The sequence below is a fragment of the Gambusia affinis genome, linkage group LG08 (genome assembly GCF_019740435.1).
Source record: "Gambusia affinis linkage group LG08, SWU_Gaff_1.0, whole genome shotgun sequence".
Classification (NCBI taxonomy): domain Eukaryota; kingdom Metazoa; phylum Chordata; class Actinopteri; order Cyprinodontiformes; family Poeciliidae; genus Gambusia; species Gambusia affinis.
This window is the reverse complement of record NC_057875.1, coordinates 13,678,115-13,698,242: the sequence shown is the minus strand read 5'-3', so window position 1 is coordinate 13,698,242 and position 20,128 is coordinate 13,678,115. Positions and strand designations below refer to the sequence as shown.

At 36.8% G+C, this 20,128-nt stretch overlaps 1 protein-coding gene across 2 annotated transcripts in view; it reads left to right on the top strand.

Annotated features, from left to right (window-relative positions):
- Positions 1–20,128, top strand: part of LOC122835340 (zinc finger protein 469) — a 243,791-nt gene that overhangs the window by 27,129 nt on the left and 196,534 nt on the right. The window contains exons 2-3 of one of the 2 annotated variants that reach the window (XM_044124332.1): positions 869–970; positions 1,173–1,217. The exons of the other annotated variant lie outside the window; for it this stretch is intronic. The gene's annotated coding sequence lies outside the window, so the exon portion shown is untranslated. The remainder of the gene's footprint in view (positions 1–868; positions 971–1,172; positions 1,218–20,128) is intronic. 2 annotated transcript variants of the gene reach the window in all.

Genomic DNA, 20,128 nt, shown 5'->3' with positions numbered 1-20,128 from the left:
GTCATTTCCCTCCAGCTTTTTGCATAAAGTCTAGAAAGAGAGCATTTCTATGTTTATATCAAATACATTTTAACTTTGAGTGGCTTATTTACCAAATGCTTAGGTTCTTCAAAAAAAAACTTGGTTTAAAAATCTACAATTTTCTTTAAAACTTATTTTTATACATTTTTTTCCTTTTTTACTTGAAAGAGAGTGTTCTGATTTAGATCTTTTTGTCAAATTCCAGCTGAACTTATTCAGCTGGAATTAGGCTCGGGGGCTTAGCTGGTTTAAAAAAAGTCTGTCTCGGTGTCAGCATTTCCAGTAATACATCATTTGATGCTGGAGGCAATGAGGACATGTTCTTTAACCCCAACATGATTCAAAGGGCTTTGGATGCTCATTCAAACAACTGTGTGCTGTGTCTCTCTGAAAGGCAGTAAATCTAAAGTGTGGTGTCTCCAAATTTTGGATAATGTTACCAAAATAAATGTCTGCTTTAAAGCAACTAAAAAGTCATACTGCCTTTTGTTCCTCTGCAATGTATGCTGTTTTCTGTCATTGAATTCTTGAATAAATAGAAACAGGTATCCTAACTTAAAGAACTGGTGCAGCTTCAGTCAGTGCAAGTCATGATATATTTAGTTTGTGCATCTTTCCAGAATGGTCCGACTATTGGCCTTCATATCAAAAGTCAACATGGGATTCATCTGAATTTTATTAGTTGCTGTTCCACATGTAGCACAAAGAAACCTTCCTGTGTGTTTTATCAAAAATAATGTGCTCTCAGAAATTGGCTTTGTACTTCTTACTGCTGCAGAGGCGGGGTGTGGTTGTTCTATTGTCATTTTATTGATTTATTAACATTTTATGTTGGTTGTCTTCCCAGAATTATTTTTGCATGAAACTACTAAAGTACTGTGTATAAAGCGAAAAACAAAAATTAAGAAGAAAGCTTAATTTTTGTTTTTAAATGGATGACTATGAAACGGTAAGAAAAATGTTTTAATTTGGATTCTGTAATTGGTTGTTGGATTGCTCCTTGTCCAAGTGTGTCTACATCAACATTTTTGTGTGACTGTTTTCCTCTGCCTTTGGATAATCATATCAAAGTTGTCCTCCCAGTTTTAGAATTTACTTTGAATGATGCTTTTTGCATAGAAAATAACTTCATATTTTCTTATCTCTGATAGGGGCAGTGACAAAGCAGCAGCGCAAATGAGACAGAAACTCAAACTGTAAGTTCAAAACTAATCAAGTTTGCATAAATCCTTACTATTACAATGCATGTATCCCTTATGTTCTAATGGAGGTGTGCCTCAGGACTTTAGGCATGCTGGAGCAGAGATGCATCTTGGGGATTATTCACATCTGACACATTTGGTCTGCATTAAACAGAGCAGAGTTCGTTTCCCCCATTTGTCCAAACCTCTTGTGCAGGTGTGAATACACTCAACTGAAAACTGACATGGACCAAACAATTGGACTGAAACACTCTCTGAGGTGTGGTCTGCTTCCGAAAAGTTCATTCGGACGTTGGTCCGCTTGAATGAACTCTGGTGCGATTTGCTTCTGGTATAAATACAGACCCGCCTCCATTTGAACAAGCTACAGAAAATCCAAGTCTTTTTGAACTACACGGGCCACCGTTATTGGGCATTATGGTAAAAGTATGCATGTCATTGCTATAGCTGCTACTGTACTGACTGTGATGAAAATCGTAGCTGATTTGCAGTTTTCTGTTTATAGATGCTGCTGCCAGCATACTGTGAATCAGAGCATCTTGTCTCATTCAGGTTGCAGCTCGCATTTGCCAACACTATTCAAAAATATCACATTGCAAGATCTGCTCTTATTAATCACTCTTATTAATCAAAGTGCAGTTAACAGCACAAATATGTGCCAAAGAAATGCAGCAAGAAGAATGAATACTTTTCAAGGTGCTGTGTCACAAATGGTGTCTAAAATTTTACCAAGCAGTATAAAAAAAACATTTAACTATACGTGCAAATTTTCAAAAAAATATGTTCCCATTTAATTTTTAATGTAAAATTCACAAATCACTTTTTTTCTGAATAAATATCAAAAATCTCAATACTGAGGGGGTTTCTCCACTCTAAGATATTTTCAGGAAACCACTTTAAAAGAAACATGGGTCCTTTTGGTGTTTGAAGTACTAACCCATTCAGCCTGAAACAAACTTCTGAACACATTTGTGCAGCTTGATCCGTTTGTTCACTCTTTGTCACAATGTTTAGTCTATTTTCAAGTCAGTCATAGCACAATAAATCGTGAAATGCACTGCTTCTAGTGAAGTTCTGAGATAGATGGGACACAACCGAGCAGACAGCAAAGCTCTTCTGTGGAGAACCCGATTGGAATAAACAGCACTGGACAGAAAACCTAACTGGGTCACTGAAAGTCAAGTACTTGTAATATTTTGCTGTCAACTTTTATGACTGTTAAAATTTAATCTCGGCAATATGAAAATAGGTTTTGTTTCTATAAATTTGTAATGAACGTTTTTCTCTCTGATAAGAAGATATTTTGAATTGCAGTAAGCAGAGTCTGTCAAACTAAATACAGTCCATATTACACACCGTCTTTAGCAGCAATATCTTGTTTAAGATATTGACAAGATATTGCTTGATGGTGCCAAGTTGTTTTTAGATAGAAGAGCTTTTCTCTGTCATGCCTTCCAAACCAGACTGACTTGTTCATGCTTCTTCTAATGGTGCCGTCAAGACAGCCTGAAGCCTGGGGAGTTGGAGACTCTACTCCTAGAGTTTTTGGTGTTATTCTAAGCGTTGCACAAGCTAACCTTTGGGTAACTAACTAAAGAATAGAGAAATATTAAAAGAATTTTAGTAATTCTTTTAGCATTACTAAAAGAGTGCTCTTTTAGTAAGAGTGTTCTAAACGGGGGACATTCCTTAAAGATGCACAGAAAGGAGAGACATTATCCGTATAAGGGTTAGAGCTGTGCCACCAACAGGCATTACTCCTCTGTCTCATTTGGCTTTCTCATCCTTTATTTCCCCATTTTATATTGGAGATTTCATCATATCAAACAGTTTTGTACAAGCAGGCTGTCAGCAAATTGCTGACAACTGAGGGTCCACAGTGATGAGTAAAAGACAAAGCAAAATGACCAGGCAAAACAAAACAATGATGAGGATGGAAATAAGATGGGATAAAGCATGCTAATTCAATTTTGCCTAGTTTCGTCATTGACACTTAAAAAAAAAAATAAAAATCTGGTTTAGATCCAATGATTTGTTAATTTTTATAACGTATTTATTTTTCTTATTTATGTCTCGTGTATCAACCAATCACAGTCGCTATAAGACAATGTCACATCTAGCAACAGGCTCAACATCATCTACTCACTAAGTTAGGAATTTCTGTTGACTCCTTCTCTCTCAGCTCTTAAGCTAGGACTCATTGGCAGGCATATATATATAGATGCATTAAAGCCTTCTAGGTTGTTTTCAGAAGACTTAACAATGAGGGGGTAGCCAGATATTTTTCCTATTTTTAATTTGTCATGTTAATTTTCTTATGCTTCTAGTTTCGGCTAAGGAATGCAAGCTAGATGTCTGCATTCCTGACCTGCTCATGATGTTCTTCAAATGGAGATACCAGGATTTTTTTTTTTTTAATCTTGTGCCGAACGTTATCAACAGGCCACCCCCTGAAATGTCAACACAGCTCTCTGTATCATTATTCATGGAAGAAGTTGTAAAGTTTTGGCACCACAGTTGGAGAATATTGCTGGTCATTTAGTGCTTTGAGCAGTTGCACCTGGTCTAGACACTAGGAGGCAGTGCTATGTATTTTAGGCAGAGTCAGTTTCAGTTTAAGCTCTGAGTTTATGGTCCTGAACATCATTGTTTTACTTAAATGTATATTGTTTCTTATTGAAATGACAAATAATTTTGAATCTGAGAAACAGTTTGTAGATACTTTTAAGCATTTTTTTTTTTTAAGTTGGGTTTAATTTTCTGTTGAGCTGTAACATATATTGATATTCCTTAACCTAATTCCTAATTTTAATTTATGTTTTTACACTTAACATGGTTAACATCTAAAAAGTTATCACATCGGATGTATCTCTCCGTTTTAAAATTAACTTTCTCCAACCACCAAACAAATCTGTACTTTTCCATGCAATAAATAGAAATATTTATTTAAAATATATGCAGGAATCTAGGAATTTTTCTAAACTTTAAACTTTTAACTTTGCTGTTCAGTTATACAGTATTTAGTTATTTATTTACATACATAAAATGTTTTAAAATATGTAAAATAGAAAAAAAAGCATGGAAGAATGAAGGGAGATGTTTTTAATGCCAGACTACAAGATAAATGCATAAAGTCTAGCTTGAATTTGAGTTCATACATGACTGCCATACCTTCAGGTATTATAAAGCAATTCATCCAGCGAGAATGGAGGTGTGGATCAGAGAAGGAGCTTAAAAACTTAACAAACCTCTATCCTACTGTGGGATTTAAGAGATCTGTGGCCAAGCTGATGAATGACTCCATGGCGCAAAAACTGAAATTTAAAAAAACCCCAGATTGGATACACTCAAACTTCTGCTACGGTTCTTTCCAGTACTTTTAGTCTGATGTTCCTTGCATCAACTTCACATTAAACAGGGAACACATGTCTCACTTGTCTCTATAAAAACATTTTACGTTTTTATCGGGGTTTAGCTTTGTTACTTGAATGTAGTTGTCAAAATATGTTTGGCTCAAAAAAGTAACTGTAAGCTAATGCTACACATGTGGTGAATAGAAAAAGAAGCGAAAATGCTCATTTGGTATCCAACATTTTTTCTTTTATTTGTTTGAGGCACACATGGGGGAAGGGCATTTGCAACTCATTATTGTGACATATCTGAGAGAAACGACTGATTTATGTGAACTTTGGACATGAGCAAGTTATCTTGTGCGGACAGAAGACACAGAAAAAGTGAAAACTACTATATAAAAAAGTCTTTTCCTACCAGATAAACTTCATGTTCACAAATTCTCCCTGCAGCTGCCTCCTGCTGGTTGTTGACTCGCTGCTCAAACTAATTAAACTGTGGGATGAACTGTGTTGTCTTCTTCCCCCATATTTGGCTTGTTTCTTCCCTTGAGTTCATGCAATATCCCTGCATAGATTACCTCTCTAGCTAAATAATTTATTGGTTCATTCTGCTGTATCATTACCAAGGGCCCACTGCTACATTTATCACACATCTAGTTTTCAGTTTACAGCATTTCGTAATGACAGACTTCCCGATGGATATTATTAATGACCCTGTATTATCATCAACATAGTAGAATGCTTACCCACTTTTGATGAAAACAATTTTTTGTGTTAGAAGATTGCATTTTAAAATTACCTTTCTGCTTAAAAAACCCCCAATGTATTGTGGTTTTATTTACATCTCATGCTGTTGAGATTTCTAGATTTTCTGGAGCTGGAAAATATTTGGCCTTGGGGATTTTTTTTTTTCTCAAGGATAAAACACACAACATCAGTAAATTCAATGCAAATCTTACAATCTTCATCCAGGCTACTTTATTATCTGATAAATAGTCATGTTTCATGCAGCACAGCCAAAGGATGTAGAGCTGTCATGGGCTCCAAATTTGAGGTGAACCTCATCCCCTCCACTCCTCTCACCCCTCCCTGTTTCCTAATGGCTCATTACCTTCAAAGTGTGAAGTGATTTATGGGCAGCGGTGTGCCTGGGGGCAGTCCCTGTCTGGGGGGCTGTCATACACACTGATTGCCTCTGTTTGTGTGAATCTGTGTTTGAACATAACCTGTGTGAATATGATACAATGAAGCCAACCCTGCTGTATCCTTTTTTTTTTCTTTCATCCAAACCCATTACGAGCTCTTTTCGCTCTTTGTAGCAGAGGCTGTTTGTTTTCCTTTCTGCATGAGTGAGACCTGTTCTTGGCCTTGTTCCTGGTAACAAGATACAAAAATGTTTCCCCCTGCTCTGTTCTGATTGATTGCATTTTAAAATAAAGTAATATGACCTCCAAATCTAAGTGCCTTACTGTACATTACTTCAGGCTGTGAACCTGAATATAAACCTAATGTAATGAGTGATGACCAACAAAAAGCACACAATGAATCCCAGCATCGGCTCTCATTCTGTATTGCCGTGAGGTTCACATTATCCTGTTGCACTTCTACCTCTGCATTCAGTTGGTATTGTTAAGAGAGCAAATCAGAAATGACTCATCAAGACCTGAGTCATTACTGGAAATGCTTGTCTGTGTCAACGTGACATTGTAAATAGTTTGCACTGGTTACGAGGGAAATTCACACCACAGATTAGGTTTGTATATAAAAATCTGTGTGAATCCTTTGCTTGCCCTTCTAGGTCTGTGTATGGACACGTGTCATTTCATTTTCATTTTGCATATGAAAATGGCTGGTGTTAACTCTGCTTCTATCAAGGAATGTTTGCATAGATATACTTGGGCATGCTTGCTGTTTCTGCAGCCCTGTGGGAATGGGTATGTCTTCATCCATGTGTGGACCACCCAAACCTTTTGATGTCATAACAATAACTAGTCCATTTCCTCCCTGTGATATGCAGCACATTATCAGTCCACATCACAGCAACATGGCCTCTCTGTTTAGCTGACATGTCACAGCTGCACAGGAGGTTACTCCCCCTCCTGATGGTTTTATCTACGTTCACAGAGTCCTAGATATACAATTGCTGCACTGTATTTCAGATGAGTGCCCCGGTGTCCCTGAAAAGCACAAATGTCCTGCAATAAGCTATTTAATATATCAACAGATATCCAGGTTTGATATGATCAACTCCTTTGCCGTCTGTCTGGTCTGGAAAAGGCTTTGTACAAATCTTGCTCTTTTCGGCTGCCTCCCCACATTTTTGCACCTTTTTTTAGCATAAACAAATTCCTTTGGTCTGACAGTATTTTCGTGTTTGTGCAACTCTTTATTTTGTGAATTCTTTCCTCCTCCTCTCAGTGAGCAGAAATACACTGTGGTAATTAATATGGTAATATGTGTGTGGGGTACAACGTTTTTTTTCCAGGCAACACTGAAAGCCATTTTAAATTGAGGTCTAAGGGAGGTTTCATCTGGAAACACTGAGGAGAGGTCTAGTACACCAAGTATCTGACCAATTAAAGAGGAAAAATAATATTTGCTTTCTTTCTTTTTCGGAGAGAGGAAGGTTTTTCTTGTTGCCAGAACTATTCTCATTTAACCTGAAAACACTTGAAAATACAGACTAATTCACTTTAGCTCAGGAGCTCCTCAGTCAGGAACAGAAAAAAAATCCTGAGGTTTTGTTCACAGCTCAGTTGGTGGTTAAACAGGAAAACGGTCCAAAATACAGTACAAAGAAGCCTTAGTAACTTTAAGGGATCTCTAATTGATGATTTATTGTACAACTGAGTATATTCAACAGAACTAAAAGTATCAATGGATCTACTGAGCTCTTTATTGGTATAAAACATTATTTACAGGATCCTCTTAAAGCTACTTGTTTGCAAACACAACTGAAATGTCCATGCAGTTCTTCATATTTTGTCACATTAAAACCTCAGGCATCATTATTTTTATTGAGATTTCATATGACAGGCCAACAGTAAGTTGTGTAAAAGTATGACGTAGGAGAAAAGTTTATTCATGGAATTCAGATCTAAAATGTGTGGCATACACGTTTCAGATCTGTAAAACATGTATACCAGTCATTACTCAGGAGGGCTTAGTCTATGCCCCAGACTCAAGTCTTTTGCAACCCTAAACAGGTTTTCTCTACCGTGGTAAGAAGCAGCCTCTTGTTCTATGCTTTGCTTCGCACAGAGGATCTGGGCTCTTAGTTATTGAGAAACAATTGCTTGCTAGATGCTTGGAGTTTGCTGAAGTTTTAAATTTTACCCAACTGCTAATGTTTAGCTGTGACATATGTAATGCACCAGTTTGACGCTGTTAAGTTTACCGGAAATTGCTTGCTCTGTAAACAAAAGCCCTGATGGAGAAGAGAACAGGAAAGCACTGGCCAGGTTAGCTTTTTTCCCCCCATGATTGCTCCTGTTTTCATATGTTTCACTCTTTGTTAAAGGTCATATTTGTTTAGTTGTCTTGTTAAGCCTATTCCACTTTAGCTGTTGTTCTCTACAGATCCCTCAGAATTACCTCCACCCTCTGGAGGCCTCTCTGATTAATGCTATTCTGCTTTCTCTGTGAGACGTTCAAAGGCTTGAATATAGTTTTATAACTTATCTCTTCTGCAAAGCTTTGTCCCTGATGAGTTTACTGTATTCCTCAGATACTTGGAAGATACCAAAATTGCCAGTCAGTAATCTAAGTGCCTTAAAGTCCTGAATTTATAGGGCTGCACACTGGAGAGCATTCAGGATTTGGTTTGTAGAATATTTCACTTTGACATTTAAAATGTCTAAAAGCCTTTCAGATTTTAGATGTGTGGCATTAGTGCAGACGCAGTTGAGAAACGAAGCAAATAACAGAAATATTGCTCCTAAATTTTGAGTGGGTTGTGAGGAGTTCTTTTCCCACACTCAACAATGAAATCCTAACCCAGATAATGAATCATACTGGTTTCAAGGCAGATAACAATTGGGGCCTTCCAAGGAAAGAGAGTGCTGGTTTAGATTTGTTTTTCCCCCTTTATTGCATGATCCCAAGTATCCCCCTATGTGCTTGTTGTGGCTCCTCTGTGAAAAAGGATTGTAAGTACTCCTTACACTCCTGGTGGTGTTTGTGTGCTTTGCTTTTTGTGCTGCTATAATCTCAGCCGGTTTGTGGGTCCCCCAAGGCAATATTCAAACCCCTTTGCACAGCTAGTGCTGGATAACAGGTTTTCAAAGTGTTTATTATATAGCTACGGATATAAACACTGACACAGTGTCTGCTTCATCATCACTGATAATCTTGTGGTTTTCTAATGCACTTTCTTATATTTCTATAAGTGTTTCCTTACGCCTTTTATTTCCCTCAAATTTATTTTTAAACTGTTGGAGTGATGCTTGATTTTTATGCTGGGCAATATTTATTACTTTCGTAGCATTTGTTTATATTTTTCCTAAAAGAAAAAAACTGGTATGAGTCACCAAAGGGATTTTATGCAAGCATGAGAGAGCGCTACAGTATTTGCATGATGAATGGCACCACTTCCACTTCCTTTCAGACGGAGGAGCTTTTAATTGTCTTTGTCTGATTAAATCAAGATGCTGAAACACAAGATGGTCTTTGCAATCTAGTGTCTATTTTGGAATTATCAGTCTCTGTTGCTGCTCCAACCATCAGACCAACAGCAGTAGTAAGTTAAGCCATTTATAAGAGCTTGTAGTTTTGCTTTAAAGTTTACTTGCAAGTCTTGTTTTATGATGTTTTGAAAAACATGAATTAAAACATACAGTGCTTTGAAAGGTAGTCCCCTCTGTTTTTATTTTTCGGTGACACTGAAATGCTTCAGATTTAATAGACAAGGATAACTTGACTAAATTAGAAAACCTAGTCTTCTAATCAGTGCAGCTCCAGATTCAATGTACTCTAAAAGTCTCAGGAATGGCTTTGTAACTCTTTCCAGAACGTTTTTTAAAAAATTAACATATTCTTTTAATTTCTTTAGATGTAAGCAGGATTTGTTGCTTTTTGAAATCTTTTGTCGTACTTCATGTTGTTCAGCATCAAAAGCAAAAAGCGAAAAATTAAATGCAAATTAATATGCAGCGTTATTTTAATTCATCCAATCATTTTGTGTGAAAAACATGCAGTGACCCCTAAGCTTCAACAAGGAAGCTTCTCACAATCTTTGTCTTTTCTTGTTCATACTGATCAAATAGATTCACTACACCATATCACTGTATATCAAGCATCAAAGTGGTCTAGTGGAACCAGAGTAGGGCTGTTTAAAGTAACCTGCACTTTTTTCCTGCAAGTCCACCTTTATATACACTAATGGCCTCTGTGATTACCTACTCTCAGATTTGTAGCCCTCCTCATTTCACCCTCCAAATCCACCAAACAGAACAGCAAACTGCAAAAAAAGAAGAAGAAGAAAAGACAACAGTCTTGTGAAGCAGAAATTAAAGTCAGGTTTCTTTAAATAACTAGGAGAGTGAGGATGAGAGTGGGAGTTCAGAGCAGTGCTCTGTCTAAATTAAAATCAAGACTATTGTTAAACTCTCCTTGCAAACATCTATGCATGATGAAGAAATTGCCTGCAAACTATGGAAGACCCTATAATTGGTTTAAAATTTTTTCTTGGCTTATGTTATTGTCCCAAGAGAAAAACAACTGAACAGCAGAAGACAGAAAACTCATTAGTAGGCAGGCGAGACTAACACACGTGATTTTAGTTAATAAATAATAAAAATTATGCCTCTCGTTAATGAAACCTAATGGTTAAGACCTGTATTGCTGCAGGTGGTCCATGATGCCTGGTGATCATTCATAGATCAATTATTTCTTACACTGATGAACCCCAAGATAAAAATGTCAACACATCTGTTTGCAACGGTAATCTCAATAGCATGTGGTTATTCCTGCAGGCTAATGACCCTCAAGTACAAGGTGGTACAAATAATTTGTGGAGATGCATTGAAAAATGATTTGCAGACACAGGCCAAAACCTTGATGTTGCTGCAATCAGTGAAATAATCTCACTTAGTGTTACCAGCTTTGCGCTGTTGACAGCACTATTGGCATTATTACGTGACTGAGTGAAGATTTATATTGTGGTTTTTCAGAATTAATGTGGTGTTTAAAATTAAGTCAGGGGAAGTAGGTGTAAAAGACTTCAATTTAGTTTGATTTATTATAATACAGTTTTGAAAGAGAAAGCGGAGTTGGCTAAAATTGTAGCTGGTTAAAACTTTTTGAAAACAGAATTCAGATCATTTCATCTTTATTCGGTTTAAATGGTTGAAATTTGAAAAGCCTGAAATTCTTTGAAGGAAATCCATTATTGTCTTTTGTATTGAAGCTGTTTTCAGCACAAGCAAAATTCCCAAAGTGATTTGATCAATCACTTGGATTGATTTGATCCAAGTGATTGATCAATCACTTAGACCTCAATTCAGTGGAAAATGTTTTCCACTGAAACATTTATTTGCATAAATAGACCCCTATCATACATGGAAATAATATCCCCACATTCCGACAATTCTCATGTGGTTTTAGCCCACCTAGCCATATTAGTATTGGGTCTGGTACCGATATTGGTTCAGACTTGTCTTATTGCTGTCCTTTTTTAAAACCGAAGCAGGTAAATTTTTTGTGATCAGATTGAAAAAAAATCTCGTACATCATTTTCACTGTTGCCAGTGAAGAGAAACTATATGTAAGTGAAGTCAACTAATATCTTCTTATAGAAAAGATCTTAATTTTTACCTTTCAAAATTGCTTATTTGCATTAAATTCCTTCAGATTCCCATAAATAAGTTTTATTGTACAATGTCAAACATTCAGGACTTGCCCTAATGTGCTAAATCATAAATTTAGCACATTAGGGTGATAGATATCAACACTTGTCTCGGGCAGAGGTGTGGCAGGTTAATTGTGCATGGCTTCTTTGCCTACAGGCTCTGGAGTCGACTGTTCCTGCAGGATTTCACCGCTGCTTTGGCATAAACACCCAAACCACATGTTTGTCTTGTGTTAATGGAAATTTACCTGACAGCTTTATTCAGGGGAAGATTGAGGGCAAAAGGAGGGGGTTGCTGGAGTTGCATACCTTCTCCCCTGCGCTAAATTATATTTATTTGAACCATAGATTTGACCTTTTAAGTGATTTTTGTTCCTATTTTTGTGATTTTGCTGTTTGCTATTCAGTAAAAGGCTGAGAAATGTGTGATTTGTCCACTAGGGGGTAGACATCCAGCACATTTTGGGCTTCTTCATTGTCAGTTTTTGAATAAGCTTCAGTCAGAGGATGGGACAAAGTAAAGGCAGTTTGTGTGTTGAGCTTTAATTTCACTGTTGTGCAAAACCACTGTTATTATTGCTAAAATAGATCTGGCTGTCATATTAGTTTAGAAATATTCACACACTGAGATGGAAAACATTTAAGCCCCAGAATAAACTGATATCATGTAGAACCACCAAAATGTTTTCCTCTCAGCATGTTAATGAAAAAAGCTCATTATAGTCAATAGTTTAAGTTATTTGGAAAATAAATCGCAACTGAAAGGAGATTGGTTAGTGTTTTTTTGTTTTCTTTTTTTGTTGGCTTGCTCTGTAGAAAAGAAATAAAAAATTACTTCAATAACAAATATCAAATTGAGCAATAAATGTTGGAAAATCTTTTATAGGTTATTTTATATCTGTATATTTTATTCCAATTCAGAATGAATTACAAGTGTATCCACAACACTGGCGTCTTTCCATATTTTAACACATGATTACAACCTTCAAATAACATCACATAGAAGCAAATAACTACTGAAAGGAAAATTATACATTTTGAAAATGATGTACATATAAAAATGTTTCATGCATTTGAATTTAGCCCCTATACTCGTAGTGGTAGAGAAGTTGAAAACAGAGTTAGATTGTAGGGGAGTGTATCACAGAGCAATTTCATTATGTAAAAATTGGAAGACCATGGCTGCAATATGAAACCTTTGTTCTTGTTTTCTGATTTTGAATTTAATTTTCTCACAATAATTTACAATTTCTAAATTATTGTTAGAAATTGTGTCTTCTTCTGTCTTCTAACATACATTTCAGACTGCCTTGTTTTCTGTTGTTGTGTTTGTAGTTAACCCTCCACCAAGATCACACCACCTCACTATGGTTACATCAGAGCTGTGATCCACAAACATTTTTTCTTGAAACCAAAGTTGTTCTATTGTTTTCTGTTGTTCTATTGTTTGGTTTTTCAACTTTGACTCTCAAGGGAAATTTTTTGGCTTATATTGGCAGAATCAAAACTTGCATTGGCAGTGATATGATGGCTGAAAACTGGGACGTTAGTCCAAGTGAGGGACTGGTTTCTTTAAGAGGATCTGTTTTATCTCTCAGGATCTTTTTTTTTTTTTTTTTTGCATTTTCTTTCCATCTTTCCCTTTCAGCATCACTGTAAAAAGATGTGACCTGTGTGAACTTTTGCTTTGTAACCTAATTTCATTATGTTTTTTTTTTATATATGCAAATATCTCGAGGCATTTCTTCATTTTTGACAAAAATAAAAGAAAGACAGACTGTGGAATTTCCACTACCTGGTCAGCGCATTTAGGTGATTTCATATCTATGAAGGACTCGTCATTATAGTCGACGAAAGACGCACAACAGCGTTTTATACTTGCCTGGGTTTGCATGATCACTGTCAGCCTAATTTGTCTTCATTTGTGTTTGAACTTGCTGAACTACGTTTTCAGACTCGCGCTCTGCTGATTCGCACATCGAAGGGGCCTGGACGGGTGCCATTCTTCTTTCACTCAGCCTTTCCGTTTATGCTCCCCATTATAAGCTGCTTTTATAAGATGATCTCAGTTAGGTATGAAAACAATTTTTTCTGGTGTTTATATATGAACACTGACCTCTTGCTGCATTGAGCAGTAGGATTGGGTTTATTTTCAGAGGCTCGGCTACGCAGCACTTGTGTGTTTTGTGACACACTTTTGTTTGTTTGCTGGATCAACACAAATGAACAGTTTACTTTGCTTACAAAAGCACATCTAACAGCTCCAATCCATCAGCTCATCGCTCACACTGACAGCATTTGTTGTGGTTTTTCACAGCAACAGCTGCTGTGAGGGTTACTGGTTAATGCTGGGTGTTGGTTTACCTTGACCAGGATGTGTTAAACCTTTTGGACCTGATGTTATGCGAGAGGAAACGAGAAGTGAGATATGACTGTGTGGGGTAGAGTTTGGAAGCAAAGAGTGGGGAGAAAATGCCAATTAGGAGCATAGAAAGTGACCTGTTGGGTCTGGTCCTACCTAATTAAATGGATGACCAGCAGAAGTGAGTACTGACCATCTGCAGAGGGTAGATCACCTCCTGTGTTGTTTTGGATTTTTAAAGGAACAATACACCTTCTGTTCGCCTGCAGATGGAATTTGGAGTCAGGTTTTGTGTCCCGGGAAGACCCAATCATTCCACTGTTATCTAGGAGGATGATGTAGGTGTCCGGAGAAGGAAAGAAAGAAGGGGGAGGAAGTGCACGCACCTGGACGAGAGTGAACTTGTTCCACATATACAGCGCTGTGGCCTGCTGCGCTTTCTTTTTTTTTTTTCTTTACAAATGTTCCTGGAGCTATGTGGCAGTGTGAGGTTATGTAAGAGGTAGAGGTAGCCCCTCGGGATCAATATCTGCCAAGGAAATAATGTCCATGCCATAATGCTTAGGTTGGTTTGGGTGAGGGAGTTCAGCATGTTTGTCATCTGTCAAAAATAGGAGTTACATTAGACTTCATAGTGGCAAATATTTGGAGTATATTACTGCCAGATTTTACAGTTTTACATAAAGCAGAACTACATAGATGGAAATATGGGAGCGACCAACCAGAAGAAAGGCAAATCAGTCAGGATGTAAAAGAGAATAAAAAATTCTACTTAAGAAAATGTTTGGGTGGCTGCTAACGGCTGAATGCCCAGATTTTGCATTTATAGCAGTTGTTTAAAACAGTAAAAATATAAGGCAAAAATTTTTCCTTGAGAGTCAAAGTTGAAAAACCAGACAATAGAACAACAGAAAACAATAGCACAACTTTGGTTTCAAGAAACAATGTTTGTGGATCACAGCTCTGATGTAACTATAATGATGTGGTGTGATCTTGGTGGAGAATTAACTACAAAAACAACAACAGAAAACAAGGCAATCTGAAATAAACAAATAATTTATAACCAGTATTTTGCCTACTTTCATATTTGGATGGAGTTTCTGATTTGTTTTCCACATTTCCTATTTGTTTTCCCAGAGGGATGACAGAAATAATGACTTTCTTTTAGGCACAGAAACCTACGTTTTCAAACGGTAGTTCAGTGCAAATGAATAATATTTTTCAATGTTAACTTTCTATTTGCAGGGGAAAAGTCAGAAACACTTGATAGTTTGCAGCAGACTAGCTACAACTGTGAGACTAGAGCTAATGATAACACCAAATAAAACTGGATTAAATTTTATATAGTCGCACGTTATCGCTAACATGAGCAATGCTGATTTACCTTTACTTGTGCAATTTCTTTTAAGAATCTAAATTTTAATCAAAGCAGGCTTTGAAAAAGTCGGAATAAAAGACGTCACCCGGATTAAAACCTTTCTTAAAGGGACACATTTTATGCATTGGGGGCAGGTACTCCATCATCTGTAGCAGTGTTTCCCATCCCTAGTCCTCAAGGCACACTGCCCTTTTTAGATCTTTCACTGCTTTACTACACCATATTCAGCTGATTGCAGTTCAGCAAACAGCTGTTAATTGAAATCACCTGGGCTGAAGCAAGGAAACACCTAAAGCATGCAGGGCAGTGTGCCTTGAGGAAAGGATTTAGAAAACACTGGTCTACAGTGCTCTTTGTCATTATCTGAATTATCATAGTAGGATCTAGCATCAGATATGCACCATAAAATCTGGTTCAAGCAAAATATCTACAAGATGCCCTTGCTATTCCAGTCCTGTTAGATTTTGAGTGAAATACAATCCTAAGATTTAATAAGGACTTCAAGAAATCATATCAACCTGTGAAAAGACAAATAATATGTTGATTTTAAAGGGTTTTTACTGTGTAACTATAGAACTGGATAACCTCGTCATTCCTTTAAAAACCCGGGCACTCCTGCTGGCCTCTGCTGCAGTCCAGTTTGATGGAAATGTCTCTGCCTATGGGCATTGAGTGGTGAAGAAATGGAAAATGTCATTTAAACCAGCATCACTCGCATCCCTTCAGCCAGCTGGCTTATATGCTGATTCATATAAATGTCAGTGTATGCAATTAAACTGAAATGGCGTTTCAGTTTATTTGTTTTCTTCTCACTTTTACTCTGGGGCATGACTTATGCTAAGCATGTCTATCATTTTGACTGAGTGACTGCTGAGGGAGGCCTCTGGTGAGTGTTTTCCAGTGTGTTTTAGGGAACTGAGGTAGAGCAGCAGTGATGCCCTAAAGTTCACTTTGTCACGTTTCTCTTTCAAGTCCACTCCTATACCCTGAGAAAGAAGCTTTATTTGTCAAAGTGCTTTTGAAATATTGACACCTACCACATCAGTCTGATCACAATTGATCATATTGTGAATAATATGATCAAGAATAATAATAATAGGAGAATAATAGTTTTATCTGGCCTCATCTTGTTAAAGGAATCACTTTCTTAGTAAAAGGCTGAAGTTAGACCAGTGGTTAGGCTCATACATGTAAAAACAGAATATTTAAACATCCTTCTGGTGCATGACTCTAATTCAAGCTGAAGCTGCTTTCGTCTTCTGCTCTATGTTACAAATGATCACAGAATTGAGCTAGACCCAGAGGTTTTTTTTACTTTTACCGGTGTCGCTAAATGTTTCAGGTGTTGGGAAAAGTTGTAGAAGAAACCAAACTATGGAGCGATCAAGATTCTGGCTTATAATCATCAATGCAAGACAGCTCCATTAACCAGCTGAGCTCAAGCCAGCATACTCTGGATTAATGTCAGCACTCGTGCTTGTCGAGGCAAGGTGGTAAAAAGTTTGATTTCTCTGCTGTATCAAGTGAAGACAGATATTCAGAACAGAGAAGTGTTCTGAATATCTGCTTCCTCAGTCCATCCTCTGAGGAAACGGTGCAATCAGTAACATGAAGTGTTTGCAGATGTTTTCCTGTAATCATCTCCGCACTGAAATAATTTTTGACCATAATGACCAACCAAGTCTTATTAAGAAGCGTGTTTTTGGACATGCCTGGTTAGTAGATCAGCAAAAGGCCTTGAGACTGAAAAGGATGTTAATATTAATTACATAGCTTAATGTTTGTCATTCATTAGGCTCCCCCAATTTGACAGCTATAGCACATTACTTACACGTCCCATGCCACTAATACCTCCTGTTAAGGCATCCAGTTTTCATTCCAGATGCATCAATCCTGGTATTATTATTCTTAGTTCTTCTTCCTCAAGATTCTTTCTCAGTCTTTCAGTTTTGTAAATTGCATTCTGTTTTCACGAATAACTCATTATCATCAGGATTCTGCCTTCCTCCTGTGGACGCATGGGTCCTGGCGAGCTCTGCTTTAAGCATATCCACAACTTTACACCTGAGATGTCTGGTGTATATCTTAGTCTACATGCTGCTGTCTGCTCATTAATGTTCTCTAGATATTGGAGTCTGCTGCACTCAAATCCAGTGCAGTATTTTTTATTTTGTTCTGCAAGAGTAAAGGGTGCTGAATATAAATGCACACAAACCGTTCAGATTTGTATTTGTAAAAATAACTGAAAAGCTTGTTTCCTCTTTGTTTCAATGCACTACTTTGAGTTAGTTTATCATATAAAATCCAGATTAAATGTATTAATGTTTGTGGTTTGTAACATCACTAGATGTGAAGAATTTCAAGGATTGTTGAAGGGACTGTACTATCGACAACCAGCAGATACAAAGTGTTTTCCTACAACCTACTGCCTACTACTGTGACTAAAGAAGAATTTCAAATCCATTAAGATTCCTGAGCACCTTTTGTGTTTGATCATAGTCTTTATTTAGTATCCTTAGTTGCTCATTAGTATTTAGTTTACATATTATCATTCTCTGTTAGCTAATAAAAATAGAATCACTACATTATGCTGAGTTCCTGTGAAGATCTAAATATAGAAGTTTTTGTAAACAGCCACTTCCTAAAAATGAATGTGTGAATGTTCCCCTGGTGAACTTTTATTTTCTTCTTTTAAGTATCTGCAAAGGTGCTCTTTTTGTACAGAGCCAAGAATATGTGTTCTATCTCTTGTATAAATATTTTATGATGCTGGAATGTGCTTCAGGAACAACTTATGGCAAATTAAGAGCTTGGCTAGAAACTGAAGATCAAAGCAAGGGTGTGATTTGATTTGGATGCGTTTCAGTTTTTTTTGGTTTTCATATCTGTCACTGTTTGACATTTCTGTCTTCTTTAGGTACACTTGATGAGAAGAAACAAAAGCAGAGGAAATATGAAGATTTACAATAGAAAATACCTGAAATATAGCAAATAACATAAGTGAAAGTATGAAACTGTAACCTACTAAACGCATGTAGTGCAACTCTCTGTTAAGCAGATAAGCTGGAAGTGTTATTTTATTTAAGTTTGCTTGTAGGATGAAAAGGTTGGAGTGCATGACATTTTTGGGAGTGAGAAGGAGGAAATAGACTGTGACCAATAGATGAGATGCATGTTTGTGAAGGTTCTCCATTCATCTTCACTGAATATATTGGTAGTCCAGAGTTAATATGAATAAAAACCAATCCTTCGTCCAAAGAGTTTGGGCTCTGGAGTGTTGAGAAATTATTGCTTTCTGGAGGCGTGGACTGTGTAGAGGTTTTAAATTTTACCCAATCGCTAATGTTTGCTCATGATGTATGCAATGCACCAGTTTGATGCTAAGAAGCTTACCGGAAATTGTCTGCACTGTAAATAATCATCCTCCACTGGATGATTATTATAACGAGGCAATAATCCTCGTTCGGATTATTGCCGATCCGAACGAGGCAGCAGTTAATGTTAGTTCAATATTTGTAAGCCTGGGCAACATGGACTCATTGGCGTCCTTCACTTCCTCCACTGCAATTGCTAAAACTACAGGCAGCCTACAATTCTAAAACAGCACAGAAAATCAACTTTGTTTACAACTTCTCCTTCTGTTTGCTCATTGACCCGGTCAAAAATCGACCAGAGACATTGTGAGTCAAGGGGAGGAAGCCCAGACTGAGCAAGAAGTGAGAATTGTTTTCTAGTGGAAAAAGGGAGTAGGAACTGAAGGTCCAAGGCTGACTTTTGGGTAAACAGCGCATTGTATGACTAAAACAAAAACCTCCAAATGGTTACCATAGGAAATTCAATGATTCCTCAAACACTGAATGAGTCAAAGCAACACTCTAGGTATGTTTTTGATTAGGGAATGATATAATACTATGTAAAGCTAAAAAAAAGATTAGTTTGGATGATACCCCCTCTATAACATTGCAGACTTTAAAATTAACTTTTATTAAGCTGAGATGCTGGTCAACAATTCACATGTTAATTTGTGATACTGACTGACAAAGTATGATGACTTCAAATTGTCTTATTGCGTTATGATGATTTGTGAATGTACTTCCCTTCAGTATTGCTAGTTCTTTTGGTGGAGATAATCAAAAAGACCTAAAAATACTTTTTTCTTTTTTTCTTACAGTGGCATAATTATATATATATATATATATATATATATATATATATATATATATATATATATATATATATATATATATATATATATATATATATATATATAAGAAACTAACACACCTGGATGATGAGCTTGCCCTGACAAACAGAACCAAGCCTCAGTTGTCAAGCATCTATCAAATAGACCAAACTGTCATTCTTTAAAGAATTAGATGTGCAATCCAATCTATCTACGTTTTTAATACAGCTTTGTTTGGATTATAGGAGCTTTGCATGTGGAAACTACTACCTTGCGGGTTTAGGAGGGATTCACTATTGAGAAAAAAAGGTGTGGATAAAATCCCTTTATTTTGCCCAGGGCTAATTTTTCTCTGAAGCCCCTTGTCTTTCCAATCATGGAGAGGAAGGTCTGGTTGTTGTGAAACCTGGGTCATGAGACATGATATATAAAGTTATTGTGTGTCTTTTTGGTTTCTTACAAAGGATTTAACACTCAAACTCCCTTAATAATGTAAAGTGTTCAAAACATACAGATATGTATGATTAGTATCAAAATGTGTGAAGAAAATGTCTTCCGCATTACACCACCAGCTACAGCCTTGGAAAAGGATGGAACCAACCCCTTATGTACTTAAACATAAATTGTGACAGTATATTACTGTTGCAACTGAATTAGAAACTCCTTGCAATATCATTTTTGTCCACACAGTTGCTGCCTGTTCTACAGGCTAATCTTTGATAATCTTACAAATAGATTAGCAAAAATGCTTGGATAAGGCCTTCTGGCACTAACAACCATGT